Source organism: Phodopus roborovskii, unplaced genomic scaffold (assembly GCF_943737965.1).
Source record: "Phodopus roborovskii unplaced genomic scaffold, PHOROB, whole genome shotgun sequence".
In the NCBI taxonomy this organism is placed as follows: Eukaryota; Metazoa; Chordata; class Mammalia; order Rodentia; family Cricetidae; genus Phodopus; species Phodopus roborovskii.
In genome coordinates, this window is record NW_026126567.1 from 13201287 (window position 1) to 13217544 (window position 16258).

The following is a 16258-nucleotide window of genomic DNA, read 5'->3' on the forward strand; positions in this document are numbered from 1 at the left end:
TGATTAAGTCTAGGGCTTAATGAAGTGTTTGTTCTTCAAACACACTGCATCCTTCTTGCATGGCTAATGAAGGTCTGGGTGCATAACAGGATTATGTGTATAAGCTTAAAGTTGTAAGGAGGTGGGGGGTGTCCATCGGACCTATGAATATAAAGCCCTTTTAAACAGGGAGGATCATGGAGTGACCGATGAGTGACTTAGGGAGGGATAGAACCCCATCTCAGGAGAGTCAGGGTGGGAACAGCCGGTTTCTATCTCCAGCAGAGTGACATTGGACAGTGACCCATCCCAAAGGACTCCTCATCTTGTCACATGACACACCTAGGGTGGTTCCACCCCATGCCACAGATGACATTTGTCAAACTGTTTCATTTCCTTTTGTGTCTTAACATGCATCAGCAATGTCAATGACAGGCAGGTGCTGCTGTGAGCACGTGATGCGGATTAACTCACTGAATTCTCACGGAGCTCTCAGGTGTAAGCATGGACGCCAAACAGACAGACAGAAAGCCATGAAGTATCGGCAATAACTGTCGGCATGCGAGAGGATATACAGTTCTGATCAGTTACTGTCAACCTGCGTTTCTGCCTCCTCGAGGGGGTGGGTCACCAAAACCTAACTGCTCGTCTCCCTACAACGGTTTGGAAACTGCTCTCTGCCATGCTCTCCCTCCTCAAGAGAGAAAGACTACACCATCAAGGCACTTAAAGGGCTTCGAAGATGGCCAAGCTGTGCCAAGGGTGGGGGCTAATTGTTCCAGTCTAGCTGCTTTTAGTCCTTTAGCCTGGGTTCACATGGCTGAAAGACCACTACTGCATAGAAGGACCTTGGTCCAGTTGGCCACTGGGAGTCAATCTCAAGTGTTGGGACTTGGAGGATGCCACAGTTCTTTGAGTAGCCCACAGACAACTGCACTGCCCACATTCAGAGTAGATCTTTCCTTTTCAGTTGAATCTCTCCAGGAATGTCCTCACAGACACGTCCAGCACTGTGTCTCCCAGGAGATTTCACAATGAAATCACAATGAAGATGAACCACCACACCAAGGCTATATCTCCCATCTCAGTAGCTTCTTAGAACCTACAGGACTTAGGAACTTGAATTCTCACAGTCTGAAGATCAGACTACAAATGGCATTGAGCTTGCATGACCCTGGGGTGTGGTCTCTACAGCATGGTTTGCACAAGGCATGCTCTCCCTTAGGAGCAGCTGGATGTCTAGTTTCAAAGGGACACCACCACCACCGCCAACAACAACAACTGTATTTTAGTTCCTCTTCTGGGCTTCTTCTTACTGAGCAGAACTAGGAGAGTATAGCAGCTTGCGACCAGCCAGCCAGCTTGTGTCCACATCCCAGTCCCATGGTGGGACCTCTAGAAGTCACACAATGTCCTGAGCCTTAGGCTCTTCCCTCTGAAATTACAGTGACCACACTGTCACTGGGTGATAGCTCAGTCATTATCCCTCCCGGTACTCACTCTCTTGTGACACGGCCCAGTGGAGCCTTCTCACTGTAACTCTGTTTTGTGACTGGCTCTGGAAGAATAGATGTTGATTAGTGGTAGAAGCTGAGGCACCTTCTCTTGGTACCCTCACCCTACCATGAAGTCATGCCCTGGTAAGCCTGTGCAGGGTGAACTGAATGACTTACACAGATTTGCCTTCCGCCATCCCAGCTGAGGTCACCCGAGGTCAAGCAGCATAGTCAGTGTTCAATGACTAGGATGGCCAAGACCTCAAATCTCCAAACTGACCTCAAATATGGAGGCCATGCCATCTCTGAGAGGCCATTGATTGTGCCCTTCAGATCTGGAAGCTGACTAAACACGTCCTACTGTCCTCCAATGAGGCTTATGGGGTTGCTTGTTTCAAGGCACTATTCTTATTCTGGTAATAAATAACCAAAATGGCCAGAGGAGGGATTTTAAAAACTGGAGGTTGCCATAACTTTATGAATTCACCCGTATTTTGTTGCACAATTTGAAATTTCCTTTCTCTGCTTGTCTCTTTGCTCTGGGAAGCAACTGTCAGGAGTTGTTATTTTACACACACACACACACATACACACACACTCTCTCTCTCTCTTGCACACACACACATTCACACACACATGCATGCATGCATGCACACATGAATGCACACACACACACACACACACACACACACACACACACAGCCCATACAGACATTCTTGTGATGTCCCATTCAACGAAACCCTAAGAGGAGAGAACAGAAAACTACAAGTTTTATACTCTCTCCTGCCTCTCCTAATCCATTAACTTTAATAAGAATCCAATGAATACTCTAAATAAACAGGTCCTATTTGTTTTAGACAAGCTTCCTGCTGGTGCCAAGAATCTGCCTCTTCCACAGCCGAGCCAGACCATGCTTTCTCATTCAAGTGCAGCCCAATCCGCAGCTGCACGCTCCTCCTTATAGTTGTTCTCCACTTTTGGGTCCTGCCCTGTCTGTGGACATGCATGGCTTCCATGGTATCAAGGTCACTAACCAAGGCAGTCCTTAAGATCACATCCGTGGTCCTGTGACTCCCTGCCACCTCAATGTCCTCGTTTCCAAAGTGAGGACAATGATGATGACAGTCTTACAGATTTGCCCGTGAGATTTTAATGAGATTATTGTATGACTCCAGCTCAGCTTTGGGGTTGGAGTAGAGTAAGCATTTGGTATGCAGTAGTTATGATAATTGTATGCTTGGTAACATGGCAAACACCTACTTGGTTTTTATTTCCTGCCTGGCATCTTCCACTGTTTTAAATACTCTTTCCACACCCCCATCTTCTCATGTATTTATTGCATTTTGAACCTCATGGCAACTCTTAGTGAGGCTAGTGCCATAGTGCCACTTTATTGCATGAGAAAATTGATATTCACACAATTTAAGGAACTTTCCCAAGAACACTCAGCTATGAGGCTATCTACCACATTGCTCTCTCCATTCCAGTTACCCATCTTTCTCATTGTGGATCTAGACCGTAATGAGAGCTTATTACAGTGCCTGGCACACAGACTAATGTCATGGTGGAGGTGGCCAGAGAGTGGTCTTTTCTCTCTTGACACACCCCTTTAAGGCAGGGATCTGGATCGCCAGATCCCTGCACCTGCTGCTGCTGAATCAACCAGGCCGGACAGATGGTGCTTTGACGAGGAGGCAAGGGCTGATTCTTAGCCTGGCATGAAGGCTCTGGGCTCTGCACATGCTGCCTTACAATTCAGCTTTGACTCAAGACACAGGAAGCAGAAAGGCTCTCAGCAGCCTCACACGAGCTAGGGGGTGGGTCAGCAGCTTGGTGTAGAAAGCCATATTTAATAATGCTGTCACGCTACCCTGTCCTCATGGAGCCGTTGTCACATCCTGCATTTGAAAAAGTGACAACCTTCAATTGCCACACATAACACATGTCTGGCATCACAGTGGCTCCTGGCCCCAGAACACCCACATTTCCTGGTGACAAGCAGCATACAGGGATCAGGGGACTGGTGGCTTTGTGCAAAGTTATCCTCATGGACCCCTCTAAGCCCTCTGTAGTGCAGTTGCTCTACCCGCCTGTCAGAGTGTAATTTTCATTAAATAGTAAAGAGCTGTTTGTTAAAATAATGTTGTCATGGTAACAGAGTTGGGTGGGGGTGCTGGAACAGCCCAGGGCTGCCCAAATTGCAGCATATTAATCAAGGGCTTTGCACTGTGCAGTGAGTGTCCCTTAGAGCTTTCTGGTGACAATGACTGGAGGACCTGGGAACTTGGGAGTTTGCAGCATCAGTGCCAAAGATGCAGGCTTGAATGAGATCCTGGGGCTGGGTTGTGCTTGTTGGATGGATGGGTGGATGAGTGGATGGGTGGACAGGTGGATGGGTGGACGGGTAGATGGATAGATGGGTAGATGGGTGGACGGGTGGAGGGTGGACAATTGGACGGGTGGACGGGTGGACGGATGGGTGGGTAGATGGGTGGATGGGTAGATGGGTGGATGGGTGGATGGGTAGATGGGTGGACGGGTGGACTGGTGGACGGTTGGATGGGTGGACGAGTGGATGGGTGAATGGGTGGACAAGTGGATGGCTGGACGGGTGGATGGGTGGACAAGTGGATGGGTGGATGGGTGGAAGGGTGAATGGGTGGGTGGGTGGATGGATGGACACATGAGTGAATGCCAGGATACAAATTCCAGCTGTGTAGGTCAGAGCTGTTTTTGACAGATCTGTTTTTCATTCGCCCTTTTACAGGATCTTTGCTAGAAAGTTGGCGGAAAAGAGCCAGGAAAGCAAATCAGGGGGTGGGGACAGGACTCCTTTGGCCCACAGGGAGCCAACTACAGCAACGGAGGCAAAGTAAAGAAGTTGAGGACCGGGTTGCTGGGGTCAGATCTTAGCGCTGTGTACTGTGAAGAGTGGCCTGTCCTCCCAACAGCTGTGCTGTTTTACATCTGTGGACTGCTCTATCACAGCTCTGGCTGAAGGTTTCAAGGCGCATTCACTGCTGAGAGAAGGGGGGGCCTGACCACTGCTCTATCAGACTCTTTCTGAGGTCAGGGTGTTCTTCTTGGAAGGGGCCAGATGGTGGTCAATCACCACTGTCTGGTTTGTGAGGGTAGCCACCAAACCGTCATGTGCTGCACGGTTGGCCTCTAGGGTTGTGATGCTGGTGGGTGTGGCTTTAAGAGGTGTGGCCTAATGGAAGGTCATGAGGTCATCGGGAGTGCCCCCACCCCCTGGAAGAGATTGATGCAGCTATCTCAGAGCCTTTATTAGTTCTAGGGTGAGTAAGATGACATAATAAAAACAAGCCCAACTCTTTTACCTCCGTCTTCCTGCCTTGTCGTCTGTCTCTTCCACACATGTTTCTACCATGGCGATACCATCCACCAAGACACCAAATGGGTTAGGACGCTTCATTTTGAACTCTTAGTCTCTAAAACTGTGAACTAAATAAACCTCTCTTCTCTATACTTTATACATCTCCTTACACATTATACTCAGAGTTTCTGTTACAGCTACTGAAAATGGACCAAATACAATATCTATCCAACAGTACTCTTTTTTTGTTTGTTTTGTTTTGCAGTGATTTTTTTTTTTTAAATAAAAACACACAGCATTTTCAGCTCACATTCCACATACAGAGATACACTGCAGGCTGCCCCTACCTTACCTCGCTATGGGGAAATGCAGGGAAAAAAGAAAGCAAAGTGAAAGGATTTCATTCCCTTCCTCTACCCTAGGTGGTAAGAGGAGGCAGGTGTTGGACATTGAGCCACACCATGTCCCCTGGGGCCTGTAGCTGGCAACAGATTTTGGAGCAGGGCCAGAAATGGGAAAGACCCTAGGAAGCAGACAGCAGGAAAGATGCACACCGGGGAGGTCTCTCACAGCATCTCCGATTTTGGAGAAGGAATTCAGAGCCAGTGACTGCCTCCTCGGTCCATCATGGCAACTGCTCCACAACCTCTGACTACAGCCCCTGCCTTATCTCTGGCTTACAGGATACCTTAAATGAACATAATAGCGATGACATCCTTCCTGTGTCCTGCCCAGCACAGGGACAGGCAGCTTTATTCCAATCACTGAGTCCTTACGACTACACGGTAATGTTTGTCCCTGTCCCCATTTATCAGATGAGAAGTACAGAGAGGCCAGCAACTTGGCCAGGGCTAGGAAGCCAGTGAGCCGGGGTGTGGACCCTGCAGTCTATGCTAGGGCCCTTCCCTTCAGCACACATATCTGCTCCTTGAATTCCCTCTTCATCACTTTACTTGATCTACTATGTATCAGGGCTTGTGCATGTAAGAGCCGGCTGCTGCTTTAGGACTCTTAGGGATGTCATGGGACATGACTCGTAGTCACTGTCCAGCCTCCTTCCTTGGTTATGTTCCCCCCCCCCCCCTTACCGATCTCAAACAGTCAGTGTGCAGGACTCAGCTGAATACACACTCGGCACACAACCACTGTCAAACACTTGCTCTTCATCCAGGCCAGCAGTTTCCAAGGGGGGGGGGAACCAAAAACAAAAACACCGTCCCTGGGCTCCCACTGTACTTTGCCCCCCACAAAAGCTGTACTCAAACTGTGGGTCTTGACCCCTTTCGGAGTCAAATGACCCTTTCACAGGGGTTGCCTAAGATCGTCGGAAATATCAGATATGTATATCACAAGTCATAACAGTAGCAACATTACAGATAGGAAGGAGCCACGAAAATAATTGTATGGTTGGGGGTCACAGCATTAGGAAGGTTGAGAACCACTGGTCTAGAGCCTAGGGAATGCTTCCCATCGCTACGCACAGTAGCTCGTCGCTTGCAGTCTGTCCTGCATCTTGGATCTCACTCCTGCCCAAAGTGCTCAACTGGGCGTAGAGCCCCATTTTCCTCCTGCCCAGCAGGTAGGGGTTGGTCACCTGAGCGTGTGGAATAAGTCTTGCCCCTGCCAAAGGACCCACGTTTCTGCATCAAGCCATCTTCATATCTCTGGCAACCACCTACTTGCATCTTCCCACTCATGCCTCCCGTGGGCTCTGGGAACTGGGTGGTGGGTGGTCCCTTTCTCCTATCGTGTGCAGTCAGGAGCTTATACCAAATCCTCTGACAGTGTGACTAGCAGGCAGTTCTTGGGAAGTGCTCTGGAAGGGGGGGGGGCAGCTGAGATATCCCCTAGTAAACCTCCCATCATGCTTTGTGTACTGTCTGCCCCTCATGTATGCCAGGTGTTCAGGATTACAGGCATGGATGAGAGCTGCAGGGCATCAGCTGGGGACATTGGGGCACAGGAGAGACTCAAGGTCGTCTCACTCTGCAATGGCCGCCTGAAGCAGAGATATTGCTGTGCCTGTGTTATTGTCCGCCTCCTGTCTTCCTCAGCCCTCACCGGCTTCCTACATCCTGCCCCTCAAAGGTTCTAGGTCATCACGAAGTGAGTGTAAACACACTCTGACAAAGCCTCTCGCTTCAGTATTTTCTGTGGGCATTTGTCCAGCATCCCCCCCCAACCCTGCCACTGACAGCGAACTCACCACTGACCCAGGTTTCTCATTGCATTTGTGCAAACCTCTTTTGTCAGGGAGTTGTGCTTAGGCCAAGGCATCAACAGCATCCCCCAGCCTGCCTTCTCCTTCCTACCAGGCCTAATACTTTGGCTGTGCAAGGGTGGCTTTGCCTACTGGCTGAGCCAGGCAGTGCCCACTCCGTTCCGAGACTTATCTTTTTCTCTTCTTCTGAACATAACTCTAAAAATATGCCCCCGGCCTGGAAGTCTGAGTAGCTGTCATCTGTGCAGAGAGGGGAGAGCCAGCCACCTGCAGGCTCATGGCTTCTAGAGAGGCCCTGGCAGGAAGCCAGCAGATCTGGAGAGGTTCACACCTGGAAGCTTGGCTCTGTGCAGTGTCCAGGTGTCCATGGGTAGAAACACAGTTTCAGGGCTGCCTTTCCCATGCAGCTCCTACCCTTTCCTGATACCAACCTGGGCCGCGCACACGGGTGACCGCCACCAAACACAGTATCACTTACCAGTGTCTGCCCCTCAAACACAGTATCACTTACCAGTGTCTGACCCTTGCGTGTGGCTTACATCCTGGGGCTCCTGCAGCCTGAGTGCCAGAGCAGCCAGTGCGTGGACCTGCAAGGAGACACTTGGTGTGAGAAGCAGGGGCAGAGCTCCTGGGGATCCAGCTCTCCTTCCCGGCAGGCAGGACCGAGCCCTGGGGAGACTGGGACAGAGGTGGGACGATACAAATGAACCTAGATAAGCACCAGAGTGTTCATCAAAGCAATTTCCCAATCTCTAGGCTTTGTGGCAATTCTGAGCCAGAAAAATAAGAGTTAAAAAAAGACACCAAAGGCGGATAATCACTTGGGTGTGGAGGGGGGTTTGGGCTTCTCTAACCTCACCTAGAGTCTCCTCAAATCATGGCTGCCTGTCACCAGCGATGGGGGAAGCTCAGTGCTTAGGCCTGAAGCCCAAAAGAGAGTGCAGACCTTAAAGCAAAAGAGCCCCCTGAGCACATTGAGAGATGCCTGCCAAACACACCCTGTGTGCTTTGAAAATTCCTCTGGAGAGCTGTAGCTGGCAGAACAGGGCGGGTGCCCGGCTTGACTGATGTGTTCCCAACGTGTGGAGTTGAGGCCTGGGCCCCGGGGCTCTGCAGCCAGCCAATGGGGGTGCCTCACGAACACATGTGCGGCTGCTTATGGTTGTGGGGCTCTCGCCCCTTGGCCCCTTGCCTAGGACCCTCAGAAGCCAGCTCGTTATTTTTCTTGTTTCCTCGGGAAATCTCAGGTGAACTGAAGTTCCTCTGTTCTCTTAGGGATGACGTCTGTCTGACTGTGGTAGGAAGAACCAGTGGGGTTGCAGCTAGTGTTTATTGAGGCTTTACCACACTCCCCACACTTGCTCTTGACACAGCTGAGCAGGACCTTTGCTGTTCCCTAGATGCATTTCTTTGAATAGCCACGCGAAATCGCACCACGTGAGGCTTGCTCGGAAGACAGCCCTAGAGCTGTGGATTCAGAACCTGCATTTTAACAAGACCCACAGGCAGCTCCTGGGCACTGGCTGTAAAATGTGCTTTATTACCCTATTGGTCACACGGGAAGAGGTCTGTGACCAGTCTCCTGGAGAAGAAATGGCCTCTCGAAGCAACAGTTGGGCTGCCAGGGCAATTGAATTGGAGAGTGGTAGAGTGGATTCACTCAAGCCCATTTGCTTCTGGAAGCTGCAGTCCTCACACTACTTGTGGGGAAGAAGTGAAATAAAAGGGAGAGAGTTGGCAGACCGCACTTAGGAAGCTTGGCCCAGGGAAGAGCAGTCTGCTGACGTGCGTGCGTGCATGCGCGTGAATGTGTGTGTGTGTGTGTGTGTGTGTGTGTGTGTGTGTGTGTGTGGTGTGTGGGTCTGTGATCTATCGAATCACGGTGTCCATTGATTGTTAGGTATTCTGACCAGTCCCCAATGCCCGCAGAATTACCTGAGAAGAAAGAGCCCTCCCCTTCCCCAAGGAGACCAGGTAGCCTCAGGGATCCCGCAGTGACACATGGGAAATACTATTTCAGGCAGGCGAGGGCTGCTAGTCTCTGATGCCAAGTCCAGATATATGACTGGAGGCATCGAGCTAGCCGTGATGGGGGAAGGGATGTCAACAGCCTGATTGTTGTTGTTGTTTTTTTTTTCTTTTCCCTCTTGACTAGTGACATCCTACTCCATATGTTTTTCTTCCAAACTCTCATTATAAGGCGTGTCCTCATGGGACTCACACATAAATGCAAAGCTAGTTCACAGCTCACACAGGGTTCATGACTGCTACATTCGCAGTCTCAGCTAGCCAATTGGCATCCTTGCTTTAAAAGTTAGGCGTGGGATGGGTTTCACGACCCTCTCTGAGTATTAAAACCCTTGGATGCCCAAGTCACATAAAATGGCATAGTGTTTACATGTAATCTTCCCAAATCCTTCTGTATACTCTCCCTCATTCTAGATTATTTACGACGCTCAATAGGATATACATGTTGTGTGACTAGTTGCTGTAGTGACAATTGCGTAATGACAAGAAAAAAGGCCTATACATACTCGGCATAGGTGTGATGCTCTCCATCCTCCACCAGTATTTCAGATCTGTGGCTCATCAAATCTGCAGGTGCGGAACCTAAAGCTATGGAGAGCTGACCACATCCTTTGTTCTTCCGAACATGCTGCCTAGGTAGATTTGTTCCTCTAAGGACACAGGGAGCCATGTCAACAAAACTCAGCTGTTTTCTTGGTTTACACAAATATTCTGCCCCACCAAGCACCAGTGGAGGGCTGCAGAGTACCCTGACAACTGAGCCCAGCTCACCACCCTGCATGCCCACACGCCTTTAGCTTGGTGCCTCCTTGACTCAGTGTCCATCATATGGAGTTTCAGAAGGTTTTCCTGAACCCCATGCAACAGCTGTACGAAGCTGTCTACCTCAGCCCCACCCTGGAGAAGCCTGCCACGGCCATTCTGTCACCTGATTTCCTGTGACTTGTCCACATGTCTTCAACCTGCCAACCTCAGCCCTCCTACACAGCCTCGATCCACTCTAGCCACCTTCCCTCTACGTCCACACTTTTGTGGAGCATGGTTTGAGAATTCCACACATGCACATAATGTTTTGATCAAATCCACCCTTCATCTGTTTTCCTCCAATGCCCCTTTCTTCACTACGACTTTCTTCTCCCAAGTTCATGTGCTTTGTCTTAAGCCGCTGAGTATACTACTGTCTAAATGAGCATGGACAGAGCCATCTAAGGAACAGGGGTCACTTCTTAGGCCCTGCATCCCCGAAGAACGCGATTTTCCTCCCAGCAGCTATCAGTTACACGGATATGTAGTACAAGGTGAGAGCAGCCACCAGACCCTTCCAGTGTCTCTGGATAGAGGATCCACCCCTGCCTCGTGACTCTAAGGCCCCCTGCTCGCCTGTCCCCACCCTATCTTGTCACACTGCGTTCTGTTCATCAATGTCTCCCAGCTCCCTATGCCCTGGGCAGCACAATGGCTGGGCTGGGCTAGGCCATTCTCTCGAACATTCTACCCTAACTACTGCCATCTCACCTTGAAGTCTGATAGAAGAACTTCATAAGCGATGTGTCCACACCCCTTACTATTGACAGCGCCTGGTAATACTCAAAATTGAGTAGGCAGCCACGTGAGCACGGAGCAGCACGTGATTTGCCTGGGGTCCCGCTGGCAGGGACTCTCAAAACAGGAAAGACTCATAGACTCGGTTCTGGGCTTTGGTTTACCCGTGAACACAGCTCCAGGCCATCCTTCCAGAGAGACATTGGTTCTGACTGGCATGCAGACGGTGCAGTGCCTGGAGACAGAAGGCAGCACCCTCACGTCACGCCCAGTCCTGCTGCTCTTGTGCAGCCCTTCATCTTCAATGATCACCTCTTTCTGTGCATCCTGGAGGGCCATGTACACAACCCACCTCCTCCTCCGGTGTGGGAGGGATGCTGGGTGGTGGTGACTGCATGAGTGGATGGGAGACTCTGGAGTGTCCTCAGCTCTCCAAACATTCCCATTTCCTGCCTTCCTGGGCCACAACTCCTGCCACATTGACCGTAAGGAGCAAAACGCTACTGAGAAAAAAAAAATCTGCAGACAGAATTGTCCTCACATGGCTCTCCATTTTGCCTTCTGGCCTAGTCTAATCCTGTCATGCTGCTGGGCACTTTCAAGGGGCTACATTAAAGGTTTGGAGAAGACAGACACCCTCTGCTGGGGTGGTTTCCTCTAATGTAGCTCGTTCCATGTTCATTCATCAAACACATACTCTGGCAGTAAGGAACACTGCCCCGATAAACCTGCTACTACACCCTGGCATGAAGTAGAGAACTAGGAGAGGAAGGTCGGAGTCAAAGAAGGCAGAAAGCTCCACTGCGCTTCCACGGGGACTCAGCTCGGTCATCACTCCACAAGCTGGAAGTGTGGTCACAACAGCCTGTGCCACGCGCTCTCCCTCACTCACAACACCAGCCTTCAGTGTCACAGAGCATCACTATGCAGAGTGCCGCCTGGCCAGCCAGGGCTCATGCTCTCTCTCTTCTCCACAACTCGGATGAGGAGCAAGTCACACACGCACCTGATGGATGGCAAGCCAAGTCTGGGAGAGATGAGCTAACTCGGAAGTGGGTGTGGAGTTAGAGTAATCATCCCATCTCCCCCAGCAACCTTGGTTCTGTGCCCCAAGTTTCTGGAACGCTGTGCCAGTCTCCCACCAACCCAAGTGTCTTCTTCAACCTATGTCCCCTAGAGGGGGGCTAACTTGAGAACCGCCCTGAGATTCATGGATGCAGCTTGACATCGTGAACACATATGGGAGCTGAATTATACTCTAGAATTGATTTGCATTTGTTTGAAAACGTTTCCTGTGTGGCTCGGGAGATAGATGAGCTGGTAAGATGCCTGCCGTGGAAGCATGAGGACCTGAGTTTCATCCACAGCCCCTACGTACAAAGTCAAGTGTTAAGGCGGCCCTGTGGTTAAAGTGCTGGTCTCAGAAGCTAAAGGATGAGAGTTGAGATCCCCTGAACCCAGTAGATTCAGGTTATACATGGAGGCGTGTCTGTGATTCCAGCCTTAGCAGGAGATAGGCTCCCTGTGGTAAGCAGTATTGCAGCTCTGGATTTGACCAATCAGGAGGGAAGATCCCTGACAGCAACTTCAGGCCTCCACACACACTTACACCAGTACTTATGCACGCATGTGCACACACAAACATGCAACACATATGTGTACAAGCTCACATACACACGCCTGAGGAAGAAAAGGGGTAAAGCCATGCATGAAGGCGCACATGCTTATAATCTTAGCACTGGGGAGAAGGAGACAGGATTATTGGGGCTCACTAGCCAGCCACCTTAACTTAACCAGTGAGACCCAAGACCCAGTGAGGGGACCTATCTTACAAACAAAACACAGCAGGCAGCGCCAGACAGCCTACACCAGAGGTTGACTTCTGACCTCCACAGACATGTACATGCACACGTATGCACACGTGCATGTGTACCCCTGCAGAAACATCAGTGTGTCAATGTATCGATAGTGAAAGAGGGAAAAATTTGCCTTCAGAGTTGTCAAGTACAGTCAACACCTGATGCGTCCGGCACCAGGGAGGGTAAAAGTATCTTGTCCCAGGCTGTTTCTGTTCTCTCCCCACTCCTTTGCAAGGCCACAGACCACAGGCCAAGCTGTGGATAAGGTGAACCCTGGCTTGACCAGAACGAGGGCAAAGACATTAAAGCCATTATTGTGCTGATCCTAGCCCAGTGGCGCCAAGATTGCGCGGAGGGCGCAGGAGGCCACCACAGATTAAGGTGAGTTCCCAGAGACATGCAGCAGACAGGGGACAAAAGTTGTGCAAAGGAGGGAGTGGGTACCTCTCGTGGGAGAGACATGACTGCCCCAGGGCCTGGAAGGGAACCAGAGTGGCTGTGGTGGAGATGGCTACAAAAGAGGGTGGGTGCTCCCTGGGACTTGGAAGCCCTTCAGTGAGAGAAGAGAAGGAGGCCGCCAATAACATGGACCCTGTGTCTCTGTCCAGGCTTGGGCTCTGTCAGAAGTGTCTGCTGAATGGAAGCTGCCCCCTCTTTATCTAGGTGCCCCGTAATTTGAGAAGCTCTGCCCAGAATTCTGAAATCTCCAAACAGAGAAACCACAGTGCTGTTTGATTTATGTAGAGGAGAATTCTCATTGCTCAAGCCTCCTTCTGTCTGGCCTGGGGGGTTTCTGGCTCCGCTTTGGCCATTGGCAGGTGTGCTGGGAAGTCAGGGGGGTGGATAGGGAGTGTGAAACCACCTGTGATGACAGAAGCCAGGAGAACCTTGAACCTTCGCAAGAGACACAAAGAGGAGCTGGAAACCCAAGCTCCCAGGGTGGGCAGTGGCTTCCTTCTTTAAGAAAACAATTCCAACGGAGACAGCATCAACTGGGAAATTTCCCATCATCTTCCAGAAGCAGGGGTCAAAGACGGGTGACGGAGGCAGAAGGAGTGCAGGCCTCCGAGGAAGCCATGGCATGTTAGCACTCACAGGCATCACCTCTGAGTAGGTGAGCCTGTCTCCATCCTGGCTGTGGACCCTAATTCTGCTGGCCCACTGAGATGGTATGTTCTCGGCTAGAGACTGACAGATGGTATCTTTTATTCAAGAGCTTTGTGGCTGGAGACTTGATGTTTTATTTTGCCATCTACAGAACTGAACAGGCTGGGGATGAAGCTGTATTATAATTAGGTTTTTTGATTTTAAGTGTCCCACCCCTCATCTCATCACAATTACTGCTTGAACTTGGGACGTGGACTCTGGTACACGACAACACCTAATAAATGCTGGCTGTGTTTCTCCTCTTCCGTATACCTCTTAGTTTTTGGCCACATTTAACAAAAATCTGGGCTTCCAGAGGGTGTAAGATAAACCCACAGAAAAATCTATTGTCCTACGAATGAATGAAGTGGGTAGGGATAAAGGAAGAGCTGCTATCTGTGGTCCCCCCCCCCCACTGACTGCACTTTGTTTCCAACCCTTTATTAAATATCTTAAGTATTACTTGCCTTCAGGGTCAAAATAAAATTGCCAGAAGTTTTCACTTTGCCCTCATAAATGGTCCTCACTAAATTCATTAAAAAAAAAGAAAAAGTCTGTGAGAGCACAAACATGCTGACTCATAGCTGAAGAAGCTCTCTCTCTCTGTGTCTGTCTCTCCTTAACACAATTCAGATTTGCCCAGTCCCATGCGCTGAGTAAAAAGTGCTTATTATAGTGCTGAGCAGTTAAACTGAAGACTCAGGGCTTCACCTCCCCCATTTCCCCGGCCTTGCTCTGGCCACTGTATGACCAGGGGCACACTGCCACCCCCGTGCACACACATCGTAATTCTAGGGGATGCAGCAAACCAATGCCAAACTTGAGCTTCAAGGCAACATAATATATTTTTAACAACGGAAACAAAAATTCTGTCCCAAGGACCACCCAAACTGAGCAACCCCACAGACGTTGTCAAGCTTATGCTGGCCACTGAAGGAAGCACTATGCCTGCATGACTCATTAAAGTCATCACAGCTGCTCAGGCAGGTGCTATGATTATCCCTAATTTACAAATGAGGACACCGAGGCACCTAAGTGCTAATAACTTGCCCAGGTCCCACGGTGCGCAAGGGGTGGAGCTAAGACTCACAGGCGCTCTTACAAACCCCACCTTATTCTAAAAGGCCTCGATTCTTCCACATAGAAGAAGGGTTTACTCCATAAATACCTCTCCAACGCCTCAAGTACAAACAGTGCCTCAGGTGTGGAAGCGGAGGCTGGTGGTGGATGTGGGAAGGCTGTGTGGCGGTAATGGCTGGGGGATGGGGGGAGCCTGGTTCTTGCTTTCAGTGAGTTTAACATTGCACAGGGAAGCTGTGTGAGGGCATCCCCAGTGGAACCCTGAAATGGCATGGCAGGGAGGGCTGGCCAAGGTGACGACGCTGGCTAGGATGACTAGTGCTTTGCGGTAGAGGTACCATTTACTCTGAACTAAAGGAGCCACGGGATTCAAACAGGAGGCAGTTAGAGGAGGGCTTGCTTCCTAATGGCGCTGCCTCTTGGTTCTAAGTTACGATCCATCCAGTCTCGCTGAGGGGAAGCGTCATTCCTGTGGTGACTGAACATCCCCGGCTAACAGAAGGGACAAGAGGGCCACTCATAACTGGTGGTGAGGGAGAGGAGAGAGGGTATCAGAGAGAAGGGGAGAGACACAGAGCTCCAGCCTTGTGTGTGTCTGGTTGACTGACTGTGAGAAAGTTCTCACATGTAGGCTTCCCTCTCCCCTGCTTCCGGGGAGGGACATGGAGGGAGGGCACTGGTGTCCCAGCTGGGTGGAACCTTGGAGAGCTCCCAACTGTCTCCCCTGTAGAGGAGAGAATGCAGAAGGAACACAGGGGCTTCATTTGGGGGGAGTCCTTGGATGATGGATGCCCAGTAGCCTTTCCCCCCACTCACTTCTCAGGCACAGCATGAGACGAGAAGAGGAGGCAGGCGTGCCTCAAATGGTCCAGGGGTAGCAGCTCTCTCTACCTAAGGGTCTTAGCAAGTGAAGGGCCCTGAGAGTGGCAGACAAGGTCTCCATCCTGGGACCCGCCCCTTCCTGTACATCTTCCCCAAAGGGACCTTGTTCCATACCCAGGAAGTTTCTGGGAACCATGACTACTTCTCTGTGGCCACAGCTTTCCCTGACAAGATGTACATCTGGTAGTGACTCACACACTGGATTTCTGCCCAAGGCCGTACGTCTTGCATGGAGAGAACATTCTCTCGAACTGACAACCTGCCCACCCTGCAGGGACAATGGAGGCTGCCTTTGTCAGCCAATGCTGATATCATCCAAATGGCGCTTGGGCCTCCTGGCCTTGCTTGCCCTAAGATTTCAGTGTCCCTCAGATACCAGATTCTTCTTCCAAATTTCCCTCCCCTGGAAGGCCACCCCCTCCCTCCTCCCCCACCATCATCATTTCTGCTCCAGCAGCCTCCCTCGTCCCCTCCAGCCCTCGATCAGCTGCTTACTTTTGAAATCTCTTCAGTCATGGTTTGCATCTCAGTCCTGCTACAGCCTGGAGAGCTGTGCAGCAGTCACTCCTTCCCCCAGGGGTGGTAGACTCAGAGGAGGAGGCCAATTGTACTAAGCACAGCAAACACAATGTGTACCGGTGCTTGATTCCCTGTGTGCCCGCTGCCAGCCCTCACACTCACGCTCCT

At 50.6% G+C, this 16258-nt stretch overlaps 1 protein-coding gene across 2 annotated transcripts in view; it reads right to left on the bottom strand.

Moving 5' to 3' along the window:
• Window positions 1-16258, bottom strand: part of Zhx2 (zinc fingers and homeoboxes 2) — a 142217-nt gene that overhangs the window by 64164 nt on the left and 61795 nt on the right. Inside the window, exon 1 of one of the 2 annotated variants that reach the window (XM_051202457.1) lies at window positions 7546-7620. The exons of the other annotated variant lie outside the window; for it this stretch is intronic. The gene's annotated coding sequence lies outside the window, so the exon portion shown is untranslated. Of the gene's footprint in view, window positions 1-7545; window positions 7621-16258 lie in introns of those variants that run through there. 2 annotated transcript variants of the gene reach the window in all.